At 51.0% G+C, this 24,319-nt stretch overlaps 1 protein-coding gene across 13 annotated transcripts in view; it reads left to right on the forward strand.

The window, feature by feature from the left end:
- Positions 1-370: 370 nt before the first annotated feature.
- LOC105468715 (pyrimidinergic receptor P2Y6) overlaps positions 371-24,319 on the forward strand; it is a 33,236-nt gene continuing 9,287 nt past the window's right edge. For 2 of the 13 annotated variants that reach the window (XM_011719007.3, XM_011719013.3), the window contains exon 1: positions 6,724-7,814. The gene's annotated coding sequence lies outside the window, so the exon portion shown is untranslated. The other 11 variants (XM_071075243.1, XM_011719010.3, XM_011718997.3 and 8 more) reach the window with 9 other exon arrangements.

The following is a 24,319-nucleotide window of genomic DNA, read 5'->3' on the forward strand; positions in this document are numbered from 1 at the left end:
AGCACAGTGCTTGGCACATAGTAGGTGCTCAAGGAAATAATAATTAAAATTATTCCTCCCTCCTCCCCACTATGCCAGAACTGCAGAATGTCAGAGCTGGAAAGATGGGAGAAATCACCATTTGATACTCATCCCCTACACACACATACCAATACAAAGAGGGAAACCGAGGCCAGGGAGGGTAAAGTCATGAAGGATTTTGGATTGGAGTCCACCGGTCCCAGGTCATAGCCCAGGAGCGGTCCCCAGAGGCCTGCAGCCTCTTCCAGACATCACCTACCCCTCATTCCACGAGGGCGGGCCGCGGAGTCCCATCCGGGCTGGGCGGGACTTCAACGCGGGGTGCCGAGGCCGCATGGCCACAGCCCCTCCCTGCCGCTTTGCTCTGGCTCCGCTGGGTCCCAGAGACGCTGGGGCCGGAGCTGCTGCCGCCATCTACACCTCTACCCTTCGTTTGACGGGTTCGCCTCCCACCAGCGCCTGGGCAAGTGACATCTGGGCGGGACCGGCTGGTGCTGCGCTTCGCAGGTAAGGGCGTGCGCGGGCGGGGACAGAGGGGCAAGGGGTGCCGAGGCGCGGGGATACAGGACAGGCCTGCACACTCCAGGGTCGCGGCCGATCAGGGCGGGTGCCGGGAGTGAGTCCCTGCATGTGTGTGTAGTGTGGGCAATGTGTAAATGATTACTGTGAGCGCGATCTGCACTCCGGCCTGGGCGACAGAGCAAGACTCCGTCTGGAAAAAAAAAAAAAAATTACTGTGAGCAATGGGTTAATGGGTTGTATGAGGTTAGTGTGCAGTATGTGCAAGGTGTGACCCATGGATCGCGGTGTGTGTCCGCCTGCGAGAAGTGTGCACTGCAACTCTCTATAGCTCTGAGTGACTGTGCTGGGGTAACACAGGGGTCCAGGGTGCATGTACACTCTGTGGCGGGAGCCCTGGCAGGATGGTGCGCTGGGTATGTGCTGTGTGAATTGTGAGGTGTGTGTTTTATGTGGCACATCCATGGCCCCTGTGGTGTGCTGAGCTGGGTGATGGAAGGTGGGGCACATTTGTGCAGGGATGACACTGACAGAATGTTTTCTGTGGTGGCTCTGCCTTTTCCACCCAGTGCCCTGGAGGGCTTGGGAGAGTGAAAGCTCACCCAGATCTGGGTGGAGAAAGTATGACAGGTCCCAGGCTTGCCCTCTCACACACACAAACACATGCACACACAAGAGAAGCTGCTCCGAAATCTCATTGTTTTATCTTCCAAAATTCCTGTGTATTTTGCATGCTTCTAAAATATTTCTGCATTTGTTTTAATGTAAAAATAATGTTCTGATAAATTACCATCCAATGAGTTGGCTCAAGTCTTGGAGGTAAGCTGGGTTTATCTTGTGGTGGGAATCCCCTGCCTGTCTCCCAAACTGAGATGCAAGGACTTGGACTCAGCGGGAGTGAGGCTGTGATGTCGGGTATGTGGTGTGTGCTGCAGGGTGGGGCCGGGGGGTTGTCTTGGTCACTCCTAGTGCAGGGGCAGGAGAGCTGGGCTTATGAGGAGGAACCCTGACCATCAATGAAGTTCTTGCCTCTTCTCCACTGCCTGGGCAGGAAGAGGCTGCAGGACCCTGGGGACCATGAAGAAGGGGGTTCCCCTAGCAGGCTGCCTTCTGAGACAGTTAGGTGGTTGTGTCATCCAGGCTTGGTTCAAATTTGTTTTAAGCAAATGCAGAAATATTAGAGAGGCTTGCAAAAGGGCTCTGGTACTTTATCTGCAGAACTTTGGGCAAAACCTCACTGCATCTCCGTTTCTTCCTTTGTAAAATGTAGATGTGGAGGTATTTGCTTCATAGGTTATTTTTAGGACTGACTGAGTGCCTGGATATTAAGTGGCTGGCACAATCTCTGATACATAGAAATCCTAACAGCTGGTGACAAAACTATGATGATAGTAATGGTGACCCCCACACAACTGGGTCCCTGCCCACCCCAGGAACTCTCAGTTTTCACAGAGCCAATGATTCCAATAAGCTGTGTGGCTGGAAATCTAAGAGTCCTTATTTGAGTATGTCTGGGGGATCCTTTCCCATTTCCAGATCTAATCCTTGTTGAATTCTCGTGACCATCTGATTCCTGGGAAGATGTAGTCTGGGAGGGGACCATGCAGGTCTCTGTCAAAGCCTGGGATGGAGCGTGGGTGAGATGTTGGGGGAGAAAGGCAGGGCAGCCATGGGCTTGGATGGAGGCTTCTCAGTCCTGAAAAATCCTGGAGGGACCGAAAAATGCTGGCCCTGTGTATGTGTGTGTTTGGAAACTGGCAGGAGCAGGGGCCTGGGGTGCCGTCTGCTTGGAATGAGGAAAGTCCAGTACAAGATCAGGAATGTTTGGTCCCTGGACCAAGACAGGCCCTGAGAGCTAAAAGGGAGGCTGTGAGGTCAGCATTGAGCTGCAGGCAGAAATGGACCAGGAGGCCCTCCCCCCAGCAAGGCTGAGCCTTGTTTTTGGGGCTAAAAAGTTTGCATTGGCAGAGCAAGTGCCCCTATTCCTGTTGACTTCATTGGGTCAGTTTAGAGGAGTTGCCCGGAGGCCTTGGAGGACAAGGGGACAAAAAAGGCAGTGTTGGGAGCTGTGGAAATATCTAAGGAGGGCACCTAAATATATCTCATGGTGATGGGGTGCCATGATGGGCCAGTGCAAGCTCGGGCAGGGGCAGAGGCAAGCCACTGTCCCCACTGTCCCCTAGCAGGGAGTACTGCTGCCCCAGAGGCCCTGAGACCTTCTCTGGAAGGTCTGGATAGAGCCCTCCCAGGGAGAAGGAGGCCTGGCCCAGCCCTGACTTGCTGAGTGATAAAGCCAGCTCTCTTCTCAGCTGTCAGGGAGGTGGGACCGAGTGATGCTCTTGTCGCTTCTGGCCCTGATTTCCTTTAATCCCCAATTCTGGCTATAATTGTTTATAATTCCACCGTCCTAGCCCTAAGAGTCTATAATTACTCAAACTTTCTAGAAGTCTACAATTCAAACTCCAACTTTCTACACTCTAAAGCTGTAACATGCCCCGATTCTGGCTCCAATGTTGGAGGATTCTGGCCCTGGCTTTGGCAGTCTGACTCTTGCAAACTTATAAACTCCCAAGGAAGAGGTTACTTCAGCCGAATCATGTGAGAAGCCCCAGAAAAGCTCTCTTCCCTGCCTCAGCCAGCCTGGAGTGGAGGCAGGTGCCTGGTAAAATGACCATATGCTCTCTGGGGTGGATGACAGTGAACCCAGAGGCCCCTCCTCATCAGAGCAGCAGAGGTGCTGGGAGTACCTCACGGATCTCAGGGGAGGGTGGCCCTAGAGCAGAGACAGGTTCGGATCTTGGATTGTAGGCACCCCTCAGGATGAGGGAATTGTGGAGTCACTGGGCACCTTGAAAGGCCATCAAGAGGAAGGAGAGAAAGAACAAGAAATGGGGCTGAAGAGACCTCAAAGGCAAACCTCGTTCTCTCTGAGAGACCTCAGGTTGTAGAAAAGACTCCTGCGGAGCCAGCAGGAGCAGCATCATTGATGCACAGCCATGTCTGAACTCAGCATAGGCTGGGGGGTGGAGAGCTCCAAAATTCACAGTGATTAGCTTGAAATGTTGCCTTGAGTTGGTGACAAGCAGGACTGGTGGCTGACTGGGCAAGTTGGGGACAATCCTCCCATAAAAACGTTTGCCTACTTTCTTTGAGTATTCTGACCAGGACTTATGTGGGATGGCTGAAGAGGGTGAGCCACACAAACCATCTGTGTCCTTGGGGAAACCTGTTAGCTTCTCTGGGAGGGGCAAAGGAAGGGCTTGGGCATCCAAGGACTCAGCCCTTCCTCTCCCATCTCTTTCCTGGTTCTGAAAGCTCTTCACATGTAACATGCTGCTGAGCTAAGCTAGAGTCCTATGTATGCTGGGCGGAGGTGGGTGCATGCATGTGAGGGTGCCTGAGTGCCTACTGTGGGTGGTATGTTCCCAAGTGTGGCAGGTGCCAGGGCACATGTGCATATGCATGTGTGAACCTGCATGAGTTATGTGGAGCTGTGTCCGGGTCTGGGTGTGCTGTGTATGAACCAGTGCAGAACTGCATCCACAGGCACGTGCTCCTTACAACTCTGTCAGGTCTCTGTGGTCTCTCTGTGCTTTCCTATAATGGATGGCAAATAGCAGATCCCAGACTGGACAGAATGAGGGGCTCAAGTTGCAGAGAGGGAAAACCTCTGCAGCTCAGCAAGAGGGCCTAGCTCTGGCCAGACACGGTGGCTCACGTGTGTAATCCTAAAACTTTGGGAGGCCGAGGCAGGAGGATTGATTGAGACCAGGAGTTCGATACCAGCCTGTGCAAACTAGAAAGGCCCTGTCTCTATGAAAAAAAAAAAAAATACAAAAATTAGCCAGGCATAGTAGCTTACGCCTGTAGTGCCAACTACTTGGGAGGCTGAGGAGGATCATTTGCGCCCAGGAGGTCAAGGCTGCAGTGAGCTGTGTGTTTGCACCACTGCACTCCAGTCTGGGTGACAGAGTGAGACCCTGTCTGGGAAAAAAAAAAAAAGATGTCCAGTCTCCTCCTGTCCAAGCAGACCACCAACCATGCTTCCTGCAAGCTTGAAGTGGGCCAACTCTCTTTAGGATCTGATCTGAATCCCAGAGGGACCACATCTCCTCCTACAGACTGGGGCCAGTCTGTTTCAGTCAAGAGGGCTGAAGGTAGTGTTTTCCCTCCTGACTCCTGGGAGCAGCAAGGGGCCAATGGGCGGTGGCCAGGGATGTGCACGAGACCATTCCTGTCTGCCAGGGGCCTCATTACAGGCTACAGAGACCCTTCTCAGCCCTTGACTCGTGTGGATCGGAACAGCTCCATTCCACAGCTGGGAAAACCAAGGTTCAGGAAGGGGTGAGACCCACCCAAGGGAGTAGCCAGTACTGAACTGCGAGCCCAGCCCAGGGCCAGGAAGGAAGACCCTAGGACTGAGCTAGCAGTGGCTGCCTGGGGGCAGGGCCTCGGGGGGTAGGATGCCAAAGTCAGCCTGGCCAGCTAGTGGTGAGCATCACCCAGCAAGGGCATGTGGGGTGTAAACTGTAAAGCACCTGATTTATTGTAAAGGACCCAGGGGCTTCCTGCTGGTGACTGAGTACTGTGGAGGGATCAGTGCCCACAGGCAACATAGGGTCTGAGGGGCTTCAACCTTGGGCACTCCTCCCCTCCCCGTGAGGAGCCTACACCCTGGGCTGAGCTGGGAGAGCCTGTGCCTGAAAGTTATCCCCTAAGACTTCTCATCTTATGTAACTGCTTTTATTCCTGGGGAAAATCCAGAGCCTGGGAACCGCACAAATCTCCCGTGGTATCTGGGACAGTTTGGGATTATGGTAAGGATTTCAGAGCCTGGGAAAACAAGGCCTGTGGACTAGGGGTTTGTGGGGCTCCCCAGGAACGTCATGTGTGTGGAGCACATGCAGAGGCCCGGGCCTGGGCAACCATGTATGTGAACAGGTGTACACACTCCAGAGCCACTCACAGAAACACACACACAGACACACACACACACTTGGGCACAATTCCAAACACCTGTGCCTTGTGAATGCATGTGCATCTTCCAGCACAGGCACATATGGCTGACAAGCCCCCAGGTGGACACTGTGCACCCAGCATTCACATCCTCCCCCAGCCTTGGGGCCTGACTGAGGTTGGTGGCTCTCAAGGCTACCTCAGGGCTATGCCTCGGCCTCCCGGAACAAGCTCTCCCAGGCCTCCCAGCCTTGTCCCTTTCCCGTCTCTCCCCCCATACCTTCTCACCACAAGGACAGAGGAAGGGCCCTTCCTGTCAGCTGGCTGGGAGCAGAGGTGGCTTTGGTGGAATTTGTGCTTATTTCCCATCAAGGATCAAGGACCTGCTCTGGGGCTACCCCAGGGCCCCACAGGATGAGGGGCTGGTTTTGAGAGTTTTCTGCTTGCCTGTCATCTGGATAGTGTCTAAAAATGTGCAAGCTGCCTTTCTGTCAGTGTCCTGCTCATTCTTCGTGACACTCCTGAGATGTAAGTGCATTCACTTCCTCTATTGGGCAGATGAGGGAACTGAGGCCAGAGAGAGATGGGACTGCCTGAGGTCACACAGCAAGCTGAGGCAGGGTTGACCAAAACTCTCATGAGCTGGGGTTGCAAGGAAAATGCTTTCAGCTTCCTGGGGCTTAGGGTAGGAGAATTTGGCTGTCAGAGCCTAGAGGGTGGGGCAGGCTGACACTACCAGATGGGCCTGCCACAGAAACACCTCACACTCCTTTACCAGGAGCTGACGGGGGGCACAGCCAGCCCCTCACAGGCCAGCACTGTGCTGGGAGGCTCACCCCTGAACCTACCTTTGTGGACATGCCAAGAGAGGGCAGGAGGGGGAGCTCTGCCTTGCTGTGTGACCCAGGCAAGCCCTGACCCTCTCTGGGTCCAGTGCCCTCTTGTCTACTGGGATATTGGGATTGGGGATTGGTTGAGGGATGTGCTCCCTCTCTGGACCACAGAGGAAGCAGAGAGCTTCCCCAGGGCTGGGAGTGGGGTGCAAGCTCGGGATGCTCCCTGTCAAAGCCCTGGTGGCCCTGAGTTGCTGGCTGTGCCCAGGGAGTCTCAGCCTTGGCACTGGCCTGCTGCTGAGATCCACCGAGGCAGGGTCTGGCACAGAGTGGGGGCTTGGGGCCTGGGGAAGGGTCTCCTCCAGGCTAGGTGGCTGGGAGAGGGAGATCTGGCAAATCCAGATGGGGCCTGTCCACCTGTCCGAGGCTGCAGTCCCCTAGCTCTCTGCCACTTACCTTCCTTTATGTTTCTCTACCGCTGCTCTTATCACTATCTGGCCTGCTATATATTTACCAAAAGAAACTAATCTCCCCTGCTAGACTACAGGTGTCTCAAGGGTGGGACTTTGTTTTTTGACCTCAAGTGCCTTGAACACTACCTGAACAGAGTAGATGCCCAATAAGTACCTGTAACAAAGAAAAGGAGGTGGAGGAAGAGGGAGAATGAGTCATCTTACAGACAGGGAGGGCCCACCATGGGCCCAGGTAGAGCCGCCCTGGCTGCCTTCTCCTCATAAAGCCTAAGCTCAAGCTCAAGGACAGATTGGCGCTACGGAGGGGAGGGTCGCCTGGGGTCAGCCTTTCCCCCAGGATCACCCTCCATCTTCGGTGCCATCCTCATCCTTGGGTGGAAGTTGTCTGGGCCCACAGGGTTGGAGCCACAGATAACACAGCCATTAATCTCGGGGTCTCAGCCTCTCTTAACGGACCTTCCAGGCACTGCTGAGAAAACCAGGTTACTGGTTTCCTGCGGCAGCAATGAGCAGAAGCAGGGCCATCTCCAGACTGCAGAGAAGCCAGGAGAGGGCTGGGGTGAGAATGTAGAGGAGGAGAGAAAACGGCCACCCAATTTGTTTCTTCCCTGTGCCAGGCCCTTGTCCTGAAATGTTATCTCACTCCATCCTCCCAACAGTCACTTGGGCTAAATTGGTGATGCTGCTTGTTTGGGTGAGCAAACAGAGGGTGAAGAAAGTGACTTGTGGGCAGCTGGGTAGAGGATGAGTCAGCATTGGTGTAAAGGACTTGAGCTTCAGGGTTCTCGGGATTCGAGTCCTGGCCCTGCTGCTTGCCAGTTCTGTGCTGTGGCAAGTTACTTCCTCTCCCCAAGTCTCTCGGTTTCCTCATCTGCTGCCTCTCCAGACTTCTGCCAGACATTGCATGCGACAGTTTCAGGCATAGAACTGACTGGTAGCAGGGGCTGCTCCGCGAGTGGGAATTTGCTCCAGCACTTCACGGACTGCAAGCAGGGCACTCGCTAACTCCTGGGTGAGTTTTCTGGGTCCATGCCTGGAAGGGCTTACGCCCCTCAGCTCCCCTAGCATCTTCCTGAGTACATGCAGTCCACTTGCAGCCACCGAGGTTCATCACAGGCAAGAGCAGCAGTGGGGCAGACACTGGGGTCCTCCTCCTTCCTCCGCCTGACTATGCCTGGAGCCTGCAGACTGCATAGCATGGAGGGCTGAGGCACGCAGGATGGGGTCAGCGGGGGCGGGGAGGAGATGGACACATTGGTGCTGGGCTGTGTCTTGCTGAAGAAGTGGAATAGCTCAGGCAAAACTCAGAGCCACAAAGGTCTGGGTATGAGTCCAAATGGCTGGCAAGGACACTTTTCCTCTCTGGGCCTCAATTTCTTACTCTCTAAAATGGGGGCAACAGTGGTCTCTCGCTGCTATGTGAACACTGCTAAGTGTAGTACGCTGGAGAGCAGCCCTCACAGAGGAGGCTGGGCCCTGCCCTCAGAACTCCCCAGGAACTTTGGTTGAGGGAGTGAGTAGGAAGGATTAGTGACCGAATAATTGTCCACAGAGGAGACCCTTGGGAAGCCTCTCACCTCTGCCATTCCAGCTAAATCTTAAGACAGCCTGGAGCTGGCCCCACGAGAGTGGTTTGGAAAAAAAAAAAAAAAAAATGGGTCCCTGAGTCCAGGTGTGACCTGTTAAGGATGAAAGGACCTATCTCGGAGAGCTGGGTTAAAACTTTTCCGGAGTTTCTATTGCCATTCAGCTCTGCTGACACCCACACAGAGAAAACAGGCAGCCCAGCCCATGCGTTCAGTCCCGGCTCTTGAAGATATTTGGGACTCTCATCTCTTGCCAGCTCTAGAATGGGTCAGATTCAGGGAACCTCTCCACCCCTCAGTATCAATGAGATGAAAAATAAGAAGGCCCTTTGCAAACATAAAGTGTTGTGCCCCAGAAGGTGCAACTGTGTGTGTGCCAAGCCCCTGGGTGTGTATGCAAAAGTGAGAACGTCCAGCTGCCAGTGTATGTGTGTGTGTGTATGACTGGCTGGGTGGGGAGAACTCCACACTGCCCTCGACTGTCTGTGTGGCTGGGACTCTTCTAAAACTCTTACAACCTTTTTTTTCATTTCCTCACTGTTTGTCAGTTTATCAGAAAGGGAGGGGCCATGGTCCGGAAACCTGGCAATTGTTTCTGAGCCTGCCGACTCTTCTCTCCTGCCCTTGCCTTATCCTGTGGCTGTCTCTGGAGGCCCGACTACCAGTAGCTCCCAGCATGGCCTGTTCTGCCAGAAGCTTGCCTGGTTTCTCTGTACAGCCCACTGCCACCTGTTTTCCCATCAGTGGCCATGCACTGGCTGTTTTCACACCACTGTCCCACTGACCCTTTTCATTTTGGAATTTTTATTTTTTTAAAGATAGGGTCTTGCTCTGTCACCCAGGTTGGAGTACAGTGGCACTGTCATTGCTTTCTGTAACCTTGAACTCCTGGGCTTAAGCAATCCTCCTGCCTCAACCTAAAAGTTGCTGGGACTACAGGCATGTGTCACAATGCTCAGCTAATTTTTAAAAATATTTTGTAGAGATGGGATTTTGCTGTGTTGCCCAGGCTGGTCTCAAACTGCTCGCCTCGAGTGCCACTGACTCTTTATAACTTCCCAATGCCCTCCAGAAATGGTATTTACTGTTCCCATTTTACAGGCAAGGAAATGGAGGCTTATTGAAGGGAAATGGCTCTCCCAGAGTTATCCAGCCAACTAGCAGCAGCGCTAGGGTTTCAATTCTTACCTAACTCTGAAAACTTTATTAGCTGTTGTGGCTTACCTAGTAGGTGTGCGTTGGCTGTTTGGCTGAACGAATAAGTAAATGAAATAACAGATGAATAAATCATTCCATCAAAATTGAGCTGAAAGAGAAAGTTAGGTAATAATAACAAGATCTGTCATTGACTGAGCAACTACAATGTGTCAAGTGTTTTACACAAAAATGAAAGCATCAGGAGGCTGAGGCAGGAGAATCGCTTGAAGCCGGGAGGCGGAGGTTGCAGTGAGCTGAGATCGTGCCACTGTACTCCAGCCTGGGTGACAAGAGCAAGACTCTGTCTCCAAAAAAAAATTAAGAAAGAAAATAAAAGAAAAAGAAAGCAGTCAGGATTACTGTTATTCCTATTTTACAGCAGAAGAAGCTGAGGCTCAGAGAAATTAAAGGATCCTGTCCAATGTGGAAGCTGGGACTGTAATTTGTCAGTGTCCACACCCAGAGCTCTGAACCTAGCTTTCCTGGTTCCTTAGCATTAGAGTGAGTCGGCGGAGCCTGGCAACAGGTGCCCATTACAGCAGAGGACCCGGGGCCCGTCGAGACTCTCAGGAAGCTGGGTGCAACAGCCCACCCTGCCCCTCCTGCCTTGGGACCATTTCCCCATTTGTCTCTGAAATGGGTTTCTATTTCAGGCTGGGGTGGGGATCTGGCAGCCCAGGCTCTGACTCTCCCTCTCTGACTGTTGGCTTGTCTAGTTAGGGCCAATGCCCTGGCATGGGGTGATATCTTGCTGCTTCCCCTGTCCCAGGGCTGGCCCTGTCATTAATAGTTCCATGGGAGGGCAGGGTCTGCACAAGATGTAGTCATTGGTCTATAGAGATGGTGTAGGCTCGGTCAGTGGCTTCTGTGCCCAGCTCTGTGTGGATGCCAGGGACCCAGGGGCTAGTGGGTCCAACTTGCCCCTTAGGAACTCAGGGGCTGGGCTGGGTAATGAGCTCCAGGAAGATGAACTCTGCAGTAGCTGAGACAGAGCCTGGCATCCTGACTCCCAGGGCAGTTCCGGTTTTGCTTGCCTGGGACGGAGTTGGGGCTGTCCTATGGTACCAGCAGGCAGATCTCAACTCAGAGTGAGGGATAACCTTGTTTCTGTCATACCAGAGGGATAGGAACCCGCTTTTCACATCAGCCCACAGTTCCTGAGTGTCCTGTCCCTTCTATTGAGGGACAGGGGCACGAGGGGACAAATCTGCACAAGAGAAGGAGAGCCCATTGTCTGAGGAGGGAAGAAATTGCCTCAGGCAGCAGCTAATCTGATGGTTGAGGCAAGAGACGGACTTGGAAGTGCCAGAACCTATCCTGGCAGATTCACCAGTACTTGACAGCATGGTGCAGCCTCATTCCTCATGCCTTCGCATTGCGGCCCACCATGCTTCTGAGGAAGACACACCTCCATAGCATGGAGGGGAAACAGAGGCACAGAGAGGCTAATGTTTGGCACAGAAATGCCTCTGTTGTAAAAAGTTGCTGTAGTAAAGCAGATGATAGATTAAAAGCTAAACAGTCCCCAGCCTAGGTCTCCTCCCAGGCAGTAAATCTCCCCTTCTGACTCTTGGATTCATTGGTGAGATTCATGGAGGACTTGTTTTGTGCCAGGCCCACTCAGGGGCTTTATCATAGATTTACCTTATAATAACAGCAACACCAAGAGCGGTTAATACTATAACTCACATAGAATAAGTGGGGAAACCGAGACTCAGAGAGTTAAATAACTTGCTCGAGGTCACATAACTAGTAGATACAAAGGGGTTCAAACCTGGGACTATCTGTCCCTGAAACTCACGACTCTCCCACTCCATGGGGTACTTGTTCCACAAGATGTCAGGCTTCAGAGCATACCATGAAATGGTAAAATATGAATGAAAACACAAGAAAAGGAACAATTAGGGAAACGCAAATCAAGACCACAATATAATACCACTTTACACCCACTAAAATGGCTACAATGAAAAAGACAGACAATAACAAGTGTTGCTGAGGCTGTGAAGAAATTGGAAGTCTCATACATTGCTAGTGAGAATGAAAAAGTACATAGCCATTTTGGAATGCAGTTAGACAGCACCTCAAAAGGTTAAACAAAGAGTTACCATATGACCCCCTGGTTCCAAGGTATATACACAAGAAAATTTAAAACACAAAAACTTCTACATAAATGTTCATAACAGAATTATTCATAATAGCCAAAAAGTGGGAATAACCCAAAATGCCAGTGTGGATGAACAGATAAACAATTATGTGGTCTATCCATACAATGGAATATTATTCAGCCATAAAAATGAAGTTTTTATTTATGCTACAGCATGGATGAACCTTGAAGATACACTAAACAAAAGTCAGACACAAAATGGTGCACACTGTGTGATTCAATTTACATAAAACATCCAGAACAGGCAAATTCATAAATATAAAAAGGAGATTCGTAGTTTCCAGGGGGATGGGGAAAAAAGGAATGGGGAGTAACTGTTATTGGGTACAGGATTTCTTTCTATGGTTATTAAAATATTCTGAAATTAGATAGTGATGATGGTTGTACAATCTTGTGAATATGCTAAAAACCTCTGAATTGTCCACTTTGAAAGGCTGAATTTTATGGTATGTGAATTACATCTTAATTGTTTTAAATCCAGGAGCAGGAATATAGAAATTACATAGAAGGTTGAGATGAATGTTGGTCCTCAGGTAGGTGAACAGGGAAACTTCACTGTGAGTGTCCTGGCAGCTGGAGTGAAAAGGGAGAAGCAGCCTCCAAAAGGAGGAAACCAACTCTTCATGGGTTTAGGTCTAGGGCAAGATTCTTATAAACCCAAGTTGGCCCACTGCATCATAATGTCAGAAATACAGAATTGTTTTTGAGACACAGTTTCACTCTGTCACCCAGGCTGGAGTACAGTGGCACAATCTCAGCTCACTGCAACCTCTGCCTCCTAGGTTCAAGCGATTCTCCTGCCTCAACCTCCCAAGTAGCTGGGATTACAGACATGCGCCACCACACCTGGCTAATTTTTGTATTTTTGGTAGAGACAGGGTTTCACCATGTTGGCCAGGCCAGTCTCAAACTCCTGACCTCAAGTGATCCGCCCACCTTGGCCTCCCAAAGTGCTGGGATTACAGGCATGAGCCAGAAATACAGACTTTTTTTTTTTCTCCCACCTGATATTCCGATGCAAAAAGTATGAAGAAAGTGGGAAGGGCCTGTGATTTGACCACACTTCCAAGCCAATGAGTTGACCTCCTATAGTTTCATAGATGCTGGCAGAAGACACAAGACTTCTGGTTAAAGATAAAGAACTTTCTTCCTCACAACAATAAGAGTAGCCCAAATATCAGCATTTGCACTTGTTCCCCAATTCCTGCAGGACAATGCAAAGGGGGCCAGGTAATACCTGCACATGCAATGGCTTGCATGACACGGTAAGGAACGTGGAGCTTAGGCAATCCGCGTCTTTTATAAGGGGCAGCAAGCCTGCCCACCAGACAGTCAATAAACCTGGTTTTGGCTCCCGAAGGGGACACTATCTTTATCTTTATCTTCCAAGGCTGTCTGCTCTACAAATATCCTTGAAAAGATCCTCTGGAACAAAGGTAGTCTGTCTCTGCTCACAAAACATGCAGAAATCTGACTGGCCCTGGGAGAATTGTCTCCCAATACAGTAGATGTGCTGGTCAAGGCCAAGTTTTGTTTGTTTGTTTGTTTGTTTATTGTTATTTTGTTTGTCTTTTATTATGATAAAATATACATAACAAAATTTATGATTTTAATCCTTTTTGATTGTACAATTAATTCACTGGTATTAAGTACACGCACAATGTTGGGCAACCATCACATCATCACCATCCATCTCCAGGACTATTTATTTATTTATTTATTTGAGATGGAGTCTTGTTCAGTCACCCAAGCTGGAGTGCAGTGGCACAATCTTGGCTCACTGCAACCTCTGCCTCCCAAGTTCAAGTGATTCTTCTGCCTCAGCTGGGATTACAGGCACACACCACCATGGCCAACTAGTTTTTGTATTTTTAGTAGAGACGGAGTTTCACCATGTTGGTCAGGCTGGTCTCGAACTTCTGACCTCATGTAATCTGCCCGCCTGCCTCAGCCTCCCAAAGTGCTGGGATTACAGACATGAGCCACTGTGCCCAGCCCTCCAGGACTTTTTAAAGTCATCCACTGAAACTCTACACCCATTAAATAATAACTCCCCATTCTCCCACCCTCTCAGCCTCTGGCAACCCCCACTCTACTTTCTGTCTCAATGAATTTGACTCTTCTAGGTACCTTATATAAGTGGAATCATACAGTATTTGTCCCTTTTTGACTGACTTATTGTACTTGGAATAAGGTTTTCAAGTTTAATCCATGTTGTAGTATGTATCAGAATTTCATTTTTTAAGGCTGAATAATAATCTATTGTATATATATATCAGATTTTATTTATCTATTCATCCATCTACAGATGTTTAGCTTGTTTCTATCTTTGGGCTATTGTGAATAATGCTGCTATGAACATTTATATATAAACTTCTGTTTGAGTCCTTGCCTTCAATTCTTTTGGTTGGAATTCTAGGAGTAGAACTGCTGGATTATATGGTAACTTTATGCTTATTTTTTGATAAACAGCCAAAATATTTTTCACAGAGGCCACATCATTTTACATTCCACCAGTAATGCAAAGGTTTCCAGTTTCTCCACATCCTCACCAACACTTCTTATTTCCTAGGTTGGTCTTTTTTTTTTTTTTTTCTTCAATAACAGCCATCCTAATGGGTGTGAAGTGGTATCTCATGGTTTTAATTTGCATTCCCTATTGATTAGTAATGTTGAGCATCTTTTCATGTGCTTATTGGCCATTAGTATATCTTCTTTGGAAAAATATCTAAGTCCTTTGCTGATTTTTGAATTGGGTTGTTTCTTTTGTTGTTTAGTTTGTAGGAGTTCTTTATACATTCTAGATATTAATACCTTATCAGACATATGGTTTGCAAATATTTGCTCCCATTCTGTGGGTTGCCTTCCAACTCTGTTGATAATGTCTTTTGATGTACAATAGTTTTAAATTTTGATAAATTTCAACTTACTTAATTTGCTGTTGTTGTTTTTGCCTATACTTTTGTTGTCAGGGTGGTCAGGGTTATTTTGGTTGCAAGAGACAAACGCAGCTAGCTTGGGCAAGAAAAGGTGTATCAGTTTATATAAATAAAAAGTCAAAGGTAGACTTAGATCTGACATGGCTAGATCCAGCACTTACAAGGATACCATGAACAGCTCTCTCCTGACTTTCCACCAGGTTCCTACATTCTCACTCAAGTTCTTTCCAGAAGCACCAGGCTTCCATGGTCCGCACAGCTAATAATCCAGGAGAAAAAGAGTGAGAACCTTTCATGCTGATTCCACAAAAATTCCTGGGGCAAACTCTAATTGGTTGCCCCTGAACCAATCACTGTCGAAGGGTCTGGATGGATCCTGGGTCTGGTTACCACCTTGAATGAAGAAAATCTCCACTGAATGGGGCGAGAGGCTCCTAATAGGAAGAGATGCTGGACAGGCAAACATTCCTCCCCAGAAAGAGTCCGGGAATTGGATGGGCAGCCAGGGTTGGGAAGTTCTGCTTCGAAGGGTGTCCCTTACCGTAGGCTTCCTGTTAGGGCCCTGGAAGAAGTAGAGGGAATCCTTCTATTTGATCCCTGAAGATTTCCTAGAGGACACAGCATTTATGAGGCCCTGTGACTGATGGAAGGGTGAGGCCAGGGCAGTCTGGGCCCCAGGCAGGTTGGGTCAGAGCAGTAGAGGGGCTGGATTTCCCTGCCACCTGAAATCCTTCCTAGCCCAGCCCTGCTCTATTGTAGGAGCTAAGAATATGCACTCTAGAACCAGGCTGCCTCGGTTCAGAATAGCCCAGGAGTCATTCTTTCTCCCAGTGCTACCTTGAGCTAAACTTTGTGCCTTGGTTTCCCCACCAGAAGTATAAAATGAAGATCATAACCAGTCCCACCTTGCGGGGTCCTTATGAGGACTAAATGAGGCAATGCACATCTGGCACTCACTAAGTCTTCAATAATCGTATTTTCATCATTATTAGTTTGGGCCTCTTTTCAAGCACATGCAGAGCAGCTCCAGCTCTGTTCACCATCCTTCAACAGGCCTCTCACGGACTCTGCCTTTTACCTTCACATACACTTCACCATTTCACTGTCACCTCCTCACCAAGCTTTCTCTCCTGTGGAACCATCCCTCCCTGCCTGTGTTCTGGCAGGACGCTGGGGCACTGACTCTGGGACTTCGGGTTATGGATCATCAGGTAGATGTCCCTTGTCCCCACTGAGCACCACTGGGCAGGACCTGGGCCTCCCCTATCCCTGAGTTTACAATGGGAGTTGGCCAGCCACAGATGTGGGGAGAGAGAAATCCAGTGATGGAAACAGCACTGACGAGGGGGAAAAGAAGAGCAGGAACTGAAAGTAAATCAGAGCCCAGCAGATCGCGTGCAAGGGGCAGGAGTGGGAGCTGAGAGTGGAGAGGTCAACAGGAACTGGGTTTGCCTTTATCCTCAGGCACTGGGAAGACATAGAGAGGGCGTAGAAAGAGAAACAGTGAAGTCAGACTTTTGCTGAGCAAGGGTCCATCTGGCCACAGAAAGGGGCTGGACTGGCCCTGGAGATGGAAAACCAGAAAGCATGAGGAGGCTGTGGTCTAGGTCGGAGGAGGGGCCACGGGGTGAGAGAAGAGGAGTCTGAGATGTGAAAATGGAGCACAAACAGGGCTTGGTGATTGACATGAAGTGGGACCTCAGTTTTTCCACCAGAGAAATTGCAAGTCCTGCCCTGCTGGCCTCTCCAGGTGGGATTAGAGGACAGCATGCACTTGGCACTGACTACTCGAAATGGCTGGTAACTGTGTCTGCTATATCAGCTCATCCGCATCCGCTCCCTCAGCCCATCCTCATGCCCTAGTACAGTCCAGGTCAAGCATAGACCAGACACTCAGGGTGCTAGGTCAAGTCTGTAAACTCCAAGAACCAGAGTGGGGCTTCACCACCCAAGCCCACCCTGGAAGAGCCAGTGGGGCACAGACTAGCTGAGCTGTGCTGAGGACATCTGGCTCCCCTGGGCAGGGTGGGGCCTAGGCTCCTCCATCCAAGAAGGGACCAGCCCACATCCACAGCGATCTGGAGCAGATGGCACACAGTTCCTTCCTATTCTATCCTGCTCAGCCATGGCTTACAGACACAGGCTAGGATGGAAAGGAAGTGACTCCTGGGAATGGTGCTGGGCACGAGGGCCAGGCAGAAGCCAGACGGTGGTGCCATTAGAGCTCCACCCCTCACCAGCTGAGTGTCCTCAGGAACTGTGAATCCAGCTGCCCAGGGGCAAGGCCAGGCCTCGGGGCCAGGTATTCTGTCTCTCACAGCTGACATCGCATGTCCAGATGGTTGTGCTATCCCAGGAACCGAATGTCTCTCCTCTCTTGGTCTCAGTTTCCTTCACTGCAAAATGGGTGCAAAGGAGAGGAGAGAACTCTGGAAGCTCTAAGGGTTCCCCTCCCCAGTCTGTCTGATGGAGGAGGGCCTGCATGGGTCTGGCAGTTGGAGCAAGTCATCCTTTTACTCCTCCAAGTCTCCCGCTATCAAAGCCATTCCTTTGCTGCCCCTGGAGAGGAGAGCCAGGCTGGAGCAGCAGGCTTGGTGACAGGACACAGAGATAGGTGGCTGCCCACAAGCTCCATGCAGGGCTACAGCATCCTCTTGCCTGCTCTGGACCTCAGTTTTCCACCTGTGGCCTGAGGGCTGGTGTGGGACATCTGTCTTTCCAGTACTCTGGCTGTAAGGGCTTGTTAGGGGGCAGGGAAGACTGCTGTGAGCCTATCATTTGAGATCCTTGACGTGAGTCTACCACAGGCTGGTCACTGGAGCTCCCCATCCCATGGCCACAACCCCATTTTAGGCTCTATTTTCTCTGAATCTAACCACAACCAATTCATCGTCCAACTAGCAGCCTTCTAAGTCTCAAATTTGATCATGCCTCTGCCCTGCTTTAGAAAGGGGTCTCCCAATGAGGACTTTCTTCAGCTGGCACCCTCAACGCAGAGGCCACATGTGTAGCCTGTCATTTTGAGGCCTGTTGGGCCTGGACCTAATGATCCCACAGTCTTACCTCCTGCAGGGCCCCTCAGCACTTGCAAACACAAACACATGCAGGTACTCTGAGGTCCCACATCTCCAGCAGGTCTCTCTGCCTAGAGCACCTGCCTTTTCCTTTCCACACTGCACCAAAGAATCATCTCCTCCATGGAGCCTTCCTTGATACCACAGACTGGGTTGGAGACCTCCTTTGTCTTCCCAGAGACCCATGGGTGTACATCTTCATCTGTCTTTTCCGCTAACAGGGGATCCTCAAAGGACAGAGTCCAGAGAGGTGCCTGCACATTGTGAGACTCCTTGTAAATGCATGGCGAATGAATGAATGAATGGAGAAGGGAGGGAGGGAGAAAGGAAGGGAGCAAGGCTTGCAAGGGAGGTCATTTCTCATGAGTTTGGCTGATCTATGATAAAATTATGGGCAATAATAGAAGCCCCACTGAGCAAATACTGTGCACCAGATATTGGGCTAGGTGATCTAGATCCACTATTTCATTTGAGCCCCCAGTGATGCTGTGACTGTTGACAGTATTTATACTCTGAGGCTCAGAGAGGTAAAATCACAGCTCATAAGCTGTGGAGTCAGGACGGGAACCCCCATATCTGTTGGGTGCCAAGCTTTGCAGAGGGAACAGTGATGGGTGACAGAGGGGTACAAATGCTGGGATTGAGCATTTGGATCTAATTCCATGGTCTGGGGCTTGAAGAATTCTGGGTTTTCTGGGGAGCTCTGAGGACATACCTGTTCCAGGAGGGAATCCTCACATTTTGTGTCCCCAGGGGCAGTGCCAGGGAGTAATCTGGGGAGCCGTGTACCCCCACCCTCACCTGCTCCATAAGCAATGACCCCTCCTATTCTGTGACAGAAACCATTGATGTTTTCTCAAACCAGTGTCATGAGCCATGCAAAGGTATCATCCCAACCAGTCACCTCCCTAATCCCCTGCTAAACAGACGTCCTGGAGGTGCCCCTGCCAGCCCTGATCCCCACCCACCTTCCAGGCAGAATCCAGGCCCTCTCCTGGAAGCCAGAGAGGTGGCTCTCCTCCCCAAGCCCTGCACCAGCCCTGAGTGGTGCTCAGGGATGTCAAGCCCAGTCACCCTCAGTGGCCTGTTTTCTCCCCAAGGCCTGTGTTGTCAAGATCACTTTGGAGATTTCCTTGTGGATGGAGCTCAGGCAGTCGATCGCTCCTTGGTTCCATCTTGCCAACCTCACCCAGAAGACAGAGTACCCACTGCTCTTCCCGGAGCTGGGCCCAAAGGCTCCTTGCTCTGCCCTGGGCCTGACTGTAAGGGGGTGAGAAATGGGTACAGGGAGGAAGTAGAGGCAGGGCTTGTGGGTGACTCTTCCAGAAGCTTGATTGTGCAGGGAGGAAGAGGAACAGACGGAGAGGCACGAGAGGTCAAGGAAGACATTTTGCTCAGACGAGAGAGAGAGACTGGGGAGTGGAGAGTGTTTGGGCTGAGGGGAAGGAACAAGCAGATGCAGCACAGGGAGGGTGCTGAAGAGGGGGCAGGAGGCGGTACCTGGGGTCCCGCGGGGCTGTGGAGGGGTGAGGAGAGAAGGTGCAGACATGGGGTTTATTTGGGCAGTGGAAAACTGAAGGCAGCCCCTCTGAAAGCCTGTCTGCTCTGAAGGAGGAGTTGAGGGCTGGTAGGGTTGAGGGTATGGGACTGACAAGAAAGATGGGGCCAAGGCTTAGAAGAGAGAGGAGAGAGGATGCCCTAGGACAGACAGAAGTTTGGGGACCCAGCCAAGTGGGGCAGTGACAGGGTCTGCAGGGCCTTAGGCACTCAACTGAGTCATGTCCTCCAGCTCTACTCAGCCCCACGGTGCAGGACGGAGCAGTCTGGTGGCACCATGAATGAAGGACACGAATTGATTGGTTGTGTTCATGGGAATCCTGGGTCCTGGGAGGAAGGCCTAGGCTGGCAAGGGACGGGAAAGAAGCCAGAAAGATTTTGGGCCGGGGCCCCAGTGCAGAGGGAGTGATCCTGTGCAGGGAGGTGAGACTGCCAGAGAAAAACCTCAGACCGGGCAGGAGGGAGATGCAGGCTGCCCAGCCCTGCCAGGCCAAGTCTTATTCACCCCTCTCAGCTGGGACTGTTCACAGCCCAAATCTCACACACACAGCCAGGCAGAAGCAGCCCCAGGGCTGGCTTAAAGGCCTTTGGTGCTCACATTTAATCTCTATTTGCTCCCAATCCCCAATAAACACATACTCTTTTTTTTTTTTTTTTTTTTTTTTTTGAGACGGAGTCTGGCTCTGTCGCCCAGGCTGGAGTGCAGTGGCCGGATCTCTGCTCACTGCAAGCTCCGCCTCCCGAGTTTACGCCATTCTCCTGCCTCAGCCTCCCGAGTAGCTGGGACTACAGGCGCCCGCCACCTCGCCCGGCTAGTTTTTTGTATTTTTTAGTAGAGAGAGGGTTTCACCGTGTTAGCCAGGATGGTCTCGATCTCCTGACCTCGTGATCCACCCATCTCGGCCTCCCAAAGTGCTGGGATTACAGGCGTGAGCCACCGCGCCAGGCCAAAACACATACTCTTAAGTACAAACTACAGCTTGCTATATGAACAGCCTCAAGCAAAGTCCCCCGTGCAGCCAGTCCTCTCTGTGTAGACATAATTGAACCACCTCTGGAATTCATTTGTTCATTCACTCAATAAATATTTATTGAGCACCTACTATATGCCAGACACTGTCCTAAGTATATGCAGCAGTGAAAAAAACACGAAAACCCCTGCCCTGGTGGAGTTTATGTTCCAGTCAGGAGAGAGAGACAATAACCAATAAATAAGTAGAACAGTGTATTAAAAGATTTTAAATGCTAAGGAGAAAAATATAGCAGAGAAGGGGCATAGGAATCACACGTGTGCATGTGCTGGGTAGGAGATTATAATTTTAGCTTGGAGTGGTAGGAGAAGGTCCTATGGAGAAGGTGTCATTTAAGTGACCACCTGAGGGGGTCTGTCCTGCATCCTTTTTTTGAGACAGGGGCTCGCTCTGTAGTCCAGGCTGGAATGCAGTGGTGTGATCATAGCTCACTGCAGCCTCGACCTCCCAGGCTCAAGCGATTTTCCCACCTCAGCCTCCCAAGTAGCTGGGGTTACAGGCACACACCAACACACCCAGTTAATTTTTAAACATTTTTTGGTAGAGACAGGCTTTCTCTATGTTGCCCAGCCTGGTCTCGAACTTCTGGGCTCAAGTGATCCTCCCACCTTGGCCTCCCAAAGTGCTTAGATTCCAGGTGTGAGCCACCGCACCCAGCCTGTCCTGTGTTCTTCATGCACACTCCATAGCGGGAGCCACCTGTTGCCTGCTGACCTCCTACACTGCACTTTGAATGAGGTAATTGCCCCTGACTTTGATCTCTTCCTCCCAGGCCACCCCTCAGACACCCACAAAGCCCTCTTCTTCCCACACTGGACTGGCCAGAAATGGGCCAGTTTGAGGGTGAAGATTTGGGGTTTGGAGGCAGGCAGTTCAGCTGATTGGAAGATCACTGACGGATTGGTGGCCCTGGCAAGTAACTAAGCTGTTGGGGGCTTAGTTTCCTCCTCCCAAAAGAAGAGACCATGCCCCCTTTACAGGCCCCAGGCAGGCAATGAAACAGGACAGAGGGTAGCAAAGGGTTTTGTCTTCAGGTTTGAAAACAGTCACAGACCACAGCCTCATCTTTGAGGATCCACCACTAGGTCTCCTTGGGCCTGGACATGTGCCTGAAATTGCCTGGTGAGAATGAAAACCAATAGATGGATGGTCTTGGGACAATCTCTGCAGGGTGTCCTGGGGCAGCCAAGCTCTATGGCCCCAGGGGCAAGCTGGACCGGTGTGGGAGAGCAGTCACTAGGGACAGATCTCGGGGCTTGGTGTGACAAAGCATATCTCCCAGTGAGCTTTCTCAAGGTGGAATGCAGTGGCCTAGGAGAGGAGTGAGCTCTCTGTAATGGGAAGTATGCAGGCAGGGGCCAAATAAGCCCAATCAGGAAGGCTTCAGAGAGCCCCCTTCTCTGGGGGGATGATGGGGAGACCTCTGGGTCGGATGACCTTAAGGCCTCACTAGCCTTGACTGTTTGGAACTCAGAGGCCTGTCATTGACCCCTGGGTCCAGCTGGATGTCTTATCACTGCCAGGTGGGCTCAGGCCCTAGGAAGAGCTAGGGACGATCAGAGCAGGAATCAAGGCAGGGGCTGCCTTTCACGGGAGGGGAGGAGTTCCTTGAGGCTCTCCCTCCACAGCCAAACCTTACCTGTACGAGTTGTGGACAAAACTGCCTACCTTCGGGCCTCAGGGTCTGCCTGGGAAATGGGCAAGATCATAACCCACAATAGCCACTTGGCAGGGTTGGTGGCCTGCCTTTCCTGAGGTGGGGACTGGGGGATCCAAGTAGTCTCAGAGGTGCTACTCCTGAACCCATTACCTTCATTCTGCTTGACGAATCTCCACATCAGCCAAAACAAAGATTTAAAAAAAAAAAAAAAAAAAATGGAACCAGGCAGCACCAAGGACAGAGCCCCGGGACTCATCTTTATAGACTGGATCCAATCATCCAACATTTCCCAGTGCCTCTTGGGAGCCAAAGCCTGTACTCCTCTCTGAGGCCCCAGAGGCAAAGCAGACCTTGTCCCCAGTTCCTAGCACAGTTAGAGAAGGAAAGGGAGGGAGTCTGACACTGCCCCTTTGGCTGGTCTTCTCTGCCCTGACCCCTGACCTCCATTTCTTTGTCCTTTCTTAGGCTACTCTTCCTGAGAAACAGGGTGTCATGGTGGGTTTATAGTGCACTTTGGGCAAGTTCCTAACCTCACTGGCCTCAGTTTTCCCGTAGGGAAATGCCACCTCTCTTCCTGGGCACAAGGTGCAGATCTACAGGCAGGACTCCTAGTTTCATGTGACAGAATCCGAGGTTAAATGGATTGAGGCAAAAAGGGAGTTTATCAGCTCATAACACCAAAGGTAAAACCTCAGGCACAGCTGAAACCAGGCACTCAGTGCTGTTCTCAGGAAACGATGCATCCCTGTCTATCATCTCTGCCATTCCCTGGCTTTCTATGTGGACAGTCTTCTCCCTGGTGGCAGTATCTCCATTGCCCAGGACAGTGCCTGGAACTTAGTTCACTTGGCTCCAGCAGCTCCTGCCTCGCTTTCTACTAGCTTTGCAAATGCTGTGGAAGACCTGTCTCCTTCCTGATGCCCCAGTAAAAGCACCAGAATTGACTCTGAGGCATGCAATGAAGATCACTCCTCCACCCCGAGCCAGTTACAGGCCTGAGGGGCTCACTCTTCTCTCATTGGCAGGCTTCAATCACAGACCCATCACTCCCAGATCCCCAAGACTCTAGATGGGAGAAGGGGGATCCCCTAAAGGAAAATCAGAGGGCAGGGTCGTCATCATAAGAGCGGATCTGGGAACTGAGTGGGAAGAAGCTACAGAGGGGCTGAACAATGACTGCTAGGCTGGCCAGGTGGCTGGACCTGGGCCATCTGTTCCCCCACAGACTGAAGCCTGGTTATCTGGGAGGATGGGCAGATCCTTAAGGCACTAACTGAGGCCATCAGCCAACTGTGCTACTTGCAGCTAAGCAGCAGGTTCCTTCTTGAAGGGAGAACCACGTAGCCTCTCCCACAAGGAGACAAACAAATGGGATGGCCTGGTGGTCCAAGCAAGGCACAGAGAGCCTCTCCAACTATCTCCAGGGGAGAGTTTTTTAGGAGACCCTGGGGATCTCCTAGAGCACTGGGTAGAAGGTGCAGTGGCCCTATAGGCGTGGACTTATAAGGGCTGGGCACCACAGGCCGTCCCTCTGCTCACTGGGGGCTGCCCTGTCACAGCTGCTCCCTGGGCCTCTGTGCTATCCACAGTTCCTCAGTCTCAGGGCTGCCCTTGACCCCTCAGCCTTGTGCCCACTGGGGCCGTGTGGTCTCTAACCCTCTTCATTCACATTCCCAAGAAAGAACCTCTTGCTAACTTTGCGATGCCTCAGTCACCTCATTTGTAAAGTGGAAACAGTAGTTTTGAAGAGTGAATGAGACAAGGCACATTAAGCATTTTGCACAATGCTTGGTTCATCATCAGTGCTCAATTAATACATGTGTCCAGGTTGTGGTGGGGCTTCTGGGTGCACTCTTGGGCAGCTGGGGCCCCTCATACATAGTGGGGTCTTGGGAGATGTAAGTTCCATCTTTGCTAAGCTTGAAGAAGCTGGAGAGAAACCAAAGGAAGCAGCCCCAACCCCCAAATTCCCCAAAGCTGCAGCTTCCTCTTCCTTTCACTGAAAATGGCTGTTTCAGTTTTAGATTTAATTCCTGTTGAGCGGGAAGTGAGAAGGGGAAGTGGGAAAGGAGAAGAGAAATCAGAGCCCCTGCCTTCCATGTTCCCTTCTGCCAGGTTTGTCATTCTGGAGCCAGCCAGATGCCACAGGTAGGACCAGAACTCCTCCAGGTGAGAGGACTATGCTTCCCACCCTCTGTCGTCTGGGTGCCAGGGAGGCACTTGCATTAGGAACCTGGCCTCAAGCTGGCCTCAGGTGGGCTCCAGGGCAACCCTGCCTCAGGCTAGAGGCAGTTCCAGAGTCAGGATTG

The sequence above is a fragment of the Macaca nemestrina genome, chromosome 12, assembly GCF_043159975.1.
Source record: "Macaca nemestrina isolate mMacNem1 chromosome 12, mMacNem.hap1, whole genome shotgun sequence".
In the NCBI taxonomy this organism is placed as follows: Eukaryota; Metazoa; Chordata; class Mammalia; order Primates; family Cercopithecidae; genus Macaca; species Macaca nemestrina.